Consider the following 10,538-nt stretch of genomic DNA (forward strand, 5'->3'; position numbering starts at 1 on the left):
CCATTGCAGGCTATCAGCCGGAATATGCTTGGAGGGAGCATTGCAAATCAACGATTGAAAGTGAGATTTGTGATGCATTGAGGTCTTTCTGCTAGCAGGTCTCTAACCATTTTAAGAACCTGCCAGCAGGTCTCTTAGTGGATTTTAAATACCTCATTATCCTCCAGGGATCAAAGCATATTATGCATACCATTTTCTAATCGTATATGCAGTCACATTATATTGTTCTACACTTGTTTTGTTGCTTGTGTTCAAAGACTGAATAAGATTTTAAAATCCTAAAGATAATTATTCATTCAGTAGAGTCACATGCTCAGCAAGTATGCAACATGACTGTAATACTAACCAACATCATCATCATCATCATCATCATCATTCTTACGTGGCCTCTTTTTTGCTTCTACGAAATGGAAAGAATAGTATTAAATGGATACATTCCTTAGCCACAGTGTGTACACGTAAGGTACCAACAGTTCTAGGGGGGGTTCACTGGTTTCCATAAGAGTGTTTTTTTTTTTTTAATTGAGAGGATTGAAAGAACAGTCACCCAAAGCCAAAATCACAAAGAGACTTGTTGTACAGTATAATGTAAAGTGACCTAGTGCCCAACCTTCAAATCCTTCTGCAAAGGCTTGGAAAGGTTGATTTAACTGTACAACAAGTAACAATGTTGTGGGTTGACTTTTCACATTGCTGGCTAGTTTGGTTTAAGATCTACTGTTACCACATCATCCTGCCCAAATGATCTTGTATGCTGCAAGTGTGGGTAAAGCAAATGCTCTTCTATTTTGAAACTGGCAACGAGTCAGCAATTCACTAGAACTATGAGAGCTGTGCCCTACAGACCTCCAACCTGGTGCACCTTCCTTGCCAAACCCTGTATCTGTCCCTGTCCTCAATGGGGTTATATGACTAGAAATTGGTACCACTAAAACTATATAGCAATACTACACAATCACAATTAACATTTGTGAACATGCTTTAAATCCACAGTCAATGTTTAGGTACCTTTGTACAAAACTAAAGAAATGTGGTGAATGTAGGTTTGTCTTTTCATGTGCACACTTGTGTGGTATTTATTACTTATACCACAGCCACTTGAGATCAACCAAATCCTTCATGGCCATGGTATCACATACAGCTACATTTACGCATACATACTTGAGGTACTTGAAGACGATGATCCAGGTGTGGTGGCCCCTACACAGAAGTACATGGATAAGTTAATTTGTAGACAGTACAAGTACATCAGTAAAATATATTACTGCTATGAAATCACAGGAATACAATATTATTGTGTAAAGATTAGCATATATAATTAAAAATCCTCTTCCTTACCTGGTGTCTTTTTCTGTTGCCTCTTCTTTTTACCTATGGAAAGAACAGTGTACAAGTATATAAAACTATGCTACTTCATACACTGTTCAGTTGCAATAATTCTGTATAAAGTAATTACTAAATCCATTCCTTACCTGACGCTTTTGGTGATGACTTCTTTTTTCCTAGAATAAAATAGAAAGAAAACAGCACATACATTCTGTAAAAATTATGAAAAATTTTGAATATACAGCCTAAAACAATTTAATGTCACCACTTAACACACGTCTTAAACTACAGTAAGTAAAGCAAGTAGCTATTTCACTTGGTTTTTAGCTATGTTCTGCCTGCCACATAGCCATACAAATAAAGAACAATACTGATATTATGGTACAAAAATCACATACAATTTCTTCATTGTATTAATTTTTTACAAAAATACAGCACAGGTTTCCATTTGATTATAATTACTAATTCTCCTCCTTACCTGACTTTTTCGCTGGTGACTTTTTTTTTTTCCTAGAATAAAAATAGAAAGAGCATAAAACAAGTTAATGTAGTGGTACAGTACTTCTTATAGGTACACTGTGTGAATGTTGTGTTCTTCTTTACTGACATCCACATTTTGGTTTCCATCATACAGTACGGTAGTATCATACAGTACAGTAGGTAGTACTGTATATCAGGGATCATTCAGAACTGGGTTTTCCAGCCAAAAATATCATCCTAAAACCAGCCTCAATTTCCCTTCATGACAACTTGGCAGTATTGGTTAGGCACAGTCAAGCCACAATATCTTCAGACCAACCCAAAACCCTTCCAAAAAGTTTCTATGAAATTTTAAAAATTTTATATTTAACAGAATTTTATTCTGACTAACCAACTACTTTACTAACTAACTGATGCCTTCAGCCAACAATGGATATAGATATAGGCTTGATTTCTTTACTATTCAATGTTGCTTCGTCCCAAGATGCACCTATTCTTCAACCGCAGTATGTACAATACCTGCATGATGGACTTGCCCTTGTCCTCCTTTGTGTTCCAGTTCTTTTTGCTGACCACATATGGTATTGGTGTGGTTTTCCTGTGGCTGTGTTGGTATCTCGATCGTATTTTCCGTAGCAATTAGACTGTTTGCAGAGATACTTTTCATATGGACTGTTCTTTATTTGTAACATTGTGGTTTGGACTGAAATAGGTGACGGCAAAGTGTAGTGGCCACTGTTCAATTTATATTCTCCAGTTGTCAAATCACCTTGTATTTCACTCTGTTGTTTTCTTGTTGTATAATTATTTTTGTATGTGTCTTATCCATTGTAACTGTCAACTTGTTCTCATGTGACAGGGAAAATTAAGAATTTAAATTCGATCAGGCATCATAGCAAAAAAGGTAGAGAAACAAGGGAGGTCGCCTACACCTGCAGATACTCTAGTGGACACTAATTCAGTCTACCTTTCCCTTATATTCGTACAATTATTATGACTAGTGAACCCGCACATACTGCATCAAAAGAAAAGAAGATTTTTGACCGAATGCATGTCCCAAATATCAATTACTGACTCCAAAGTGAAGTGACTATTATGCTTCATTTTCCGCTATGTTCAGCCTGTTACACAGCACTACAAACGAAGCACACGTAGGAGAAGCATCTCTGCAATCAATCTAGTCACCATGAATAATAGATGTTTTGTACACCCAAACTACCAATTACTAACTCGAAAGTAAAAGTGGCCATTACACTTCACTTTCAGTTATGTTTGACCCGTTTCGCAGCACTACAAATGAAGAACAGTAGGAGAAACGATTCAACCTGAAATCAATCCAGTCACCATGGAAATACGGATGATCATTATACGGAAGCCATCATTCTACTACCAATCAACACCTTTGGCTGTCAGAAAAAAGAAAGGAGGACAAAGGTAAGCCCATGATGCATGCATTGTACATATGGCGATATGCAAAAGGCACATCTTGGGACTGTTATCTAGCTGTCTCAGCCGTTATCTGGTTACACCCGTCTGAAGGCATCAGCAGGCAGGCAGTTAGTCAGTCAGAAGAAAATTCCATTCAATACAATCTATTGGAAGCATTTAGGGCTGAACTGAAGACACTTTTGGGCTTGGTTATGCCTAACCAATACTGCCAAGGCACCAGGATGGTATTGTAAAGCTGACAGTATTGGCCAGAAAACCCAAACCTCTTATTGTACTGTATGATTAAAAAGAATATCACATATAATTTAGAAGATGTAGCGGTATACAAGTTCATATATGGAGACATGCAGACATGGTTTTTGCAAAACAATTTCAATAAACCAGGTGCATGCCCACTGCTGCCCATCAGCATGTGCCTGGTTTAACTTTTACAAATTTCAAATTGAAATAGGGACCATAGAACAATGAAGAGTAATGAAACGAAGGATGTCAAAACAAGGCTGGAATCCAGAGATTTTTGAGTGGTCCAGCTATCCATGGACTGCAGTAGTGCCTTTTATTGAGCTGATGTGATATTCAGATCATGTGATACTCAACTGAATGTGATAAGCACACACAGAATGCCAAGCTAAGAGGTCTGGGGACGTGCTGCCATAGCGAAATTTTGAAAATAAGATGACCCGAAATGGCATCAGAAAGCTATTTTAAAGCCTCTTCTCTTCTCCTTTGTTAATATCAAGGATATATGCCGGTAATTTTGTATTACAGTACCAATGAATTCAATTTCTTATCTAATTTTAGTTCAAAATTTCAGTGAAAGCTTAGTTGAGATACAGAAGCCATTGAGATTGTAAGATCAATTAGCCCCAATGTAGTACCATGCAGATGACTCACTGGAACTTTTGAGTGATAGTGATAGATGTAATGGCTTAGACTAAGTAGAACAGTGGCTATATTCTATACCGAATGCTCTGTTAGAGTATTGTGGTGACTGTTCTATTAGAGTATCTTGATCTTTTTACAAATTCAAGTAACTGAAAAATGGTTTTGCCAATGCCGGATTGGCCGCACCTTGGGCTCCGGCTCTGCATCAAAATGCATGCCCTGACCATCAGTTGCTAAAAAGTGAAGTGGTTGTTATGCTTCATTCTGTATGTTCATCACATACAGTAGTACTGCAAACTAGCATGCTTACTAACAATGCACAAGATAAGCATGTACACCATGTATTACTAACCATTATCCTCTTCATCTGTGGAATCGACTATCTTTGCCCCCCTACATCTCTTTCTGCTTCCTATGAAATAGAAAGAATAGATGATACAAAATAATTACAGTATTTTTTTTAGACAAGGTGTGTGCATGTAACTTTTTATACAGACACATTTACACATACGTACTTGAGGTTGATGTTTGTGGTTGGCTGGTGGACTCTACACAAAGGTATGACACAATAATTAATAGACAGTACACAAAACATCTTATAAACAGTTTTATGACTAGTGATGTGGCAATTACATTGACATAATTAGGAATCTATTTTGTAGCAATTATAACAATAAGAATATCTACAATCTGCATATTGAGCTACTCTAACAGAGCAGTAAACAATTCTAATAGAACAGTCACACCTTTAATAAAGCAGTCACAGAGAACCTCTAATGGTAACCAGCAAGAATAACTACTTTTGTTTTTTGGCACTGGCATCAGTGCATTTTCATATCAATTATTTGTTATTGTAAGACATTAACACCTTCTTACATTGTATCTTGTTGCACTGAAAAATGCCTTATAGCATAAAGAAATAGTACAGTCACTACTCTAATAGAGCAGTTGTTCTAGGTATACACTGCATTACAAAGAATTACACACCAGTAGTTGGGGTGCTGGTGGCCACAGATGGTGACTGACCACCTAGTAAACAAACCATAATCATTTTATTAAATACATTTATAACTAAATGTACCACTGTGCATGGGCAGTGCAGTTCAAAGGCACCGCGAGTGCTATAATTCGTATATAGCACTGCTGCACTAACCGCAGCGAGTGCATTATAACTTATAGTGCACTGACTGCAGTGCAATATATCTATATTGCACTGGCTGCGGTTTTGTGCTACATTGCACAAGTGCTGGCAGCCTAGGCTGCTACAACACCTCACCTAATAGGTGGCAAGATGCTACACTGTTTAATCAAATTCTTATACAACCTAACATGCATAATTCGATTGTGAGGCCATACAGGAAACGTCACTACTACCCTATACATGTGATTTAAAAGCAGCCAATGGCAATCAAAGAGGCAAACACGGCAGGTAAAACTCTATTTACAAATATTTAAATGTAGTTACATACCTAACTAGTTTGATCGAAACTTCCACCTTGACAAATCGCTTTTTATAATACTCACCATAACAATCGAATGTGGCATTGCCATGTGATTGTATGGTCAAGGCCATGCTTGATACGTAATTAGTTTTAGAGTGCCACAGTTGATATCGGTATTCTACCTTATAAAAGAAATGTAGCTGGAGCGTCGGATTTTTCTACCTATTAGGTGAGAGGTACATAACAGTTATACAACGTGCACTTGTGCTCTGCCCGTTGTTGATTGATCTCATCCAAGTACATTAGCAAACAGAATATTTTGATGGTGCACTCTCCCATTACAGAAAGAGTGCATGCTGTAGTGCTTGGTGCCTGCTAAAAAAGTCTCAAAGATCTCAAGCTTGTATTACTATGTGACTGGATTTGGGAAATGTTCCAAATAACATATTATAAGTTTTGAGATAAACAGTTATAAAGAATTCAAGGCAGCATAATAGCAAGAACATGTACACAAGGTGCATCACTCTGTTGTCCATTAATACGTACATACTAGTATAGTATGCATACAAATTAATGAGTAGCATACCAGAGTTGCTTGAATCTTGTAGAGGATGTTCTAGTTAAATAAAACATGATTACACGTAAAAAAATATGCACAAATTACTGAACTACTGTACAATAACAAATATTAGTGAAATTAATATTTTTGCTATTTGCTATATGTGACAGGGTTTGACAAAACCCGGCTTCCACGCACAAAGCTTTGTTAGGAGATGTGGCGATTTTAAGTAGTCATTGTGTAGTAACATCCCAGTGTCTAGAGCTGTGTGAATAAAATTTGCACCAATTATTCATCTATTTAATAGTTATCACTGTGTGGGTGTATAAGTTTCTGATACCCAAAATATGCCCTGTTTTGTACGGCTTTTTTTGAGTGGGTAATAATATCACAGGTGGTAGTAATAGGGGTGGAGGGTGGGCTTAATATAGGAGTATAAAATGAAACAAGAAGACGAATGGAATCCAGAGACCACTTGTGGGCCCTCCATAGCCCTCCACGGCCCTCAAATCACTCCAAATTGATTGAGAACACCAATGGCGAGCTCTCTGTGAAGTCCCAGCTCACTACACACCATTACAACAAAGCCGTGGCCATTTAATGATGCCAATCTTCCACTCATGGCTTTGACAGGATCAGATGAAAGCTGCTGCTTGGCAGTCCTGAAGGAAATGCAGAGTGGAATATGATAGTGTATTAGACCAGCAATCCATTTCTGGTAAAAATGTTAAGTTTGAATTTGTGTGTGTGAAATCCGGTCACATATAAAGAATGCAGTTGGCGAGATTTTAAATTGATGAAATTCTCACTGTCTTTGATATCATAAATCAGCACTCCACAGTTAGTTACACAAAAGGTTTTAGGAGTTGTAAGCTGACAGAAAGATGAAGCATGAATGCTGCACAAATCCCTCTTGTGTTAAAATATCTGTCACAATACATGCATCAGCATACTCAGTCATTTTCACAGTTGAAACTATGGGTTGGGTCATTTGGGTCTGCGGATCGTGTGTGTAACAGATCAGCTAGTTTGTGTGGAAGTCCAGCTGCAGCACAATCTCTTTTGTGAGCCATGCCCACTTATCGGGATCGCGTGTTTCTGTCCACTACTGTTGCTTGCAAGCTTATTTGGAGCCATGTCCACTAACGGAGAACGAGATCTAGTCTAGTTTTGCAGAAGGAAGCTTCTGCTTTGAGCCACACCCACTTACATACATGGAGCCGTGCTAATTGATTAGTAAGGTGCACTTAAATACACCTGTATGTAAGTGTCCATAAAGCCACACTTGGCTTGTCAAAACTGACATCAACAACTTCTTCACTACAAGGTATAATAATTTTAAACTTGGTGGTTTGGTGACAATTTTCCATTACACCAAATTTAGTTCTTTGCCAAAATTTATTGTTATATAGTACAAGGAAATTACTCACCAATTACTGGGGATATTTCTTCACTCAGTGCTTGGTTGTCTAATGGAAAATCAACATTAGATTATAAATAGACAAGCAATGGTAATTCTAATTAATAATTATATACGTAACTCTTAATTACTTCTGAACGTGAAACTACATGCAATGCGTATTAGAGGCAGATCACCAGCTTTCTGTTACTATGCTAGGTTACTCTTATACTTGAAATCAAACCTTATTTCATGTACTACAATCATTTTCACAACACTAGAGCACTTTTGATACAAAGTGATAAATGATAGACGTCATCTCCGCCAGAACTTGATGGTGTGTGTTAATTATGATACAGACATCCATTCAAAGATCACATTCACCCCTTTGATTTACAAAACACTAGAGCACTTTTGATACAAAGTGATAAATGGTAGATGTCATCTCTGCCGGTGATGGTGTGTGTTATTTATGATACAGACATCCATCACATTTACTCCTTTGATATTACAGTATTTGGTGGGGCTCACATGAACACACAAACTGACTATATACTAATATATCACCATGTTTATGTACTAGCCAATTTCCCTAAAATTGTGTCCAACCACACACTGTGCTGGTTGATAGGTCCTCTCATTGGTGATTGTACTTGGTTGGATGTGCTCTGTGTCTAGAAAATTTGACTAGTCAATTGGTATTTGTTTTGTACAAGATACTTTTTGATTATGGGGCATTAGTTTAAGCATAATACATATGTCAATTAATGCTCAAACATATGGAGCATGTGATGACAATTTTAAATGACATACAATGAGACCTGTGTATTAAGGGCACGTTTGGACTGACCAAAGTGTCCTGATTATCAAAGTGTCCTGATTATCAAGGTGTCCTGATTATCAAGGTGCCCTGATTTTCCAAGTTAGCTTTTGTACTAAGTGAATGTCCAAATTATGCAGGTGTATTAATTTTTCAAATGCGCTCTTTGCTTTGCATAACATTTCAGAAACTTACCAGTAGCACTGAGTGACTGTGGTTGTTGAGTAGTTGGTGATACTAAAACAAACAATAAACATTATGTTCCAACAGTAAATTCAAGCTGTATAAAGATATACAGTACTAATGGACATTAAGCCTCTATTTTAGTCACGGTAAATAAGGAAGGCCACCTCCTACACCATAAGATATAGTAGTGGACATCTAATTCCTAATTCAGTCTGAAATAGGGATGAAGTGTCCACTAGTATATCCTCAGGTATAGGTGCATCACCTCCATTACCTTGCTGCTTATTTCCCTGATCCTAGTGTACTTGTTTATTTACTTTTGTCACATTATTATAGGTGGTTTTTGCACTTTATTTTCAGCTATGTTCAGCCCATTACACAGTGTTACACAAACAGAACACTACGATATAGTTATCTGCAATCAATCCAGTTACAACAGAAAACTCGGACAAATTCTGTAGAGGGAAACCATCCGCAGCACTACTGCAAATAGACACCTTGTGCTATCAGCAAAGATAAATGGGACACAAAGGAGACACAGGTAAGTCCATAAAGTATGCATTGTATGTACTGAAGTATGTCAACAGGCTGAGGAAACATCAAATAGTGAAACAATCAAGCCCATAGTCTTAGCCGTTATAGAGATACATTTGTCTGAAGGCATTAGTCAGTAAATCACAAGAAATCCACTGATTAGAAGTGTCAAACAATCAAGCCTGTAGTATTAGCCTTTATGGAGTTACACTTGCCTGAAGGCATCAGTCAGTAAGTCACAAGAAAATTCCACTGAGTATGCAAAGTTATTAAAATATGCACATACCTGTGGATCATGAGTTGATTGTTGATGGTGTTGGATGTGAAAACAAACTAAATTACATACTTGTGAGAAGTTTATATTAGTACAAGTACACAAATTTTTTTGGAATTTTCAGTTACACTGTATGTCTAGCTTCCTACCTGGAATGTTCAACTAAAGTAGGGACCATAGTACATCGATAAAAAGTACTGAAACAAGCTGGAATAGTGTGTGACAATAAAGCACAGTAAAACAATAAGAAGTGTAAAGCCATTACATGCTACTGCCAAATTGACACTTTCTGTTGTCAGCAAAGATGAATGGGACACAAAGGAGGACACTGGTAAGTCCATGAAGAATACATTGTACATACTGCAGTATGCCGAAAGGCACCTGTCAAGCCGAAGTGACATCGAACAGTGAAAACATCAAGCCCATAGCCTTAGCCATTATCGAGTTACGCTTGTCTGAAGGAATCAGTCAATTGCTTAGTCAGTCAGTCACTAGAAAATTCTGTTAAATTATTTTATTTTATTTTTTAATTGTAGCAATTTGTTGAAAGCATTTCAGGTCGATCTCAAGGCTTGTTAGGGCTTAGTTTTTCCCAACCAATACTGCCTCATTGTCATGTGGGGAAAATGAGACTGGATTTTGGGTGATTTTTTTCATGGGCCACACCTACTCCTTTGTGGTCCCTAGACTCCCTACTATACAGCACTATTATACTGTATGATAAGATACTGTACAAAAGTAAAACAGACTGGATGAGCTACCTAGTAAATTGTGCCCTAAAACTTTACTGCTATGAGCCTGCATCAATTTTTCATTACCAAGAAATTCAGAAGTACCATTTGAATAGATGGTTACCTTGATAATCTTAGTGCTACACAACATATACAATTCGTGCATTATACTCGTGGTGTTGCATGGGCCAGCTTCTTGGGCCACATGACATACTACTGTGTGTCTTGATATATAAAGGGTATATGCCATTGTTTAAGCATATACCGCAAATTCCGGTTATTAAGCGTATACAGTTGTTAAGCGCATATTGCTTGTTAAGTGTATATGGAATACTTGTGCTAAACACTTCCTGTCAAGCGCATATAGTTGAAATTGCTTCTGCAAGCTAGTACTATATAGTGAGAACAAGCCAGAAGTGTTACAGTACACTCGATACTTTGCCAGGCAAGTGT

The sequence above is a fragment of the Dysidea avara genome, chromosome 6 (genome assembly GCF_963678975.1).
Source record: "Dysidea avara chromosome 6, odDysAvar1.4, whole genome shotgun sequence".
NCBI lineage: Eukaryota > Metazoa > Porifera > Demospongiae > Dictyoceratida > Dysideidae > Dysidea > Dysidea avara.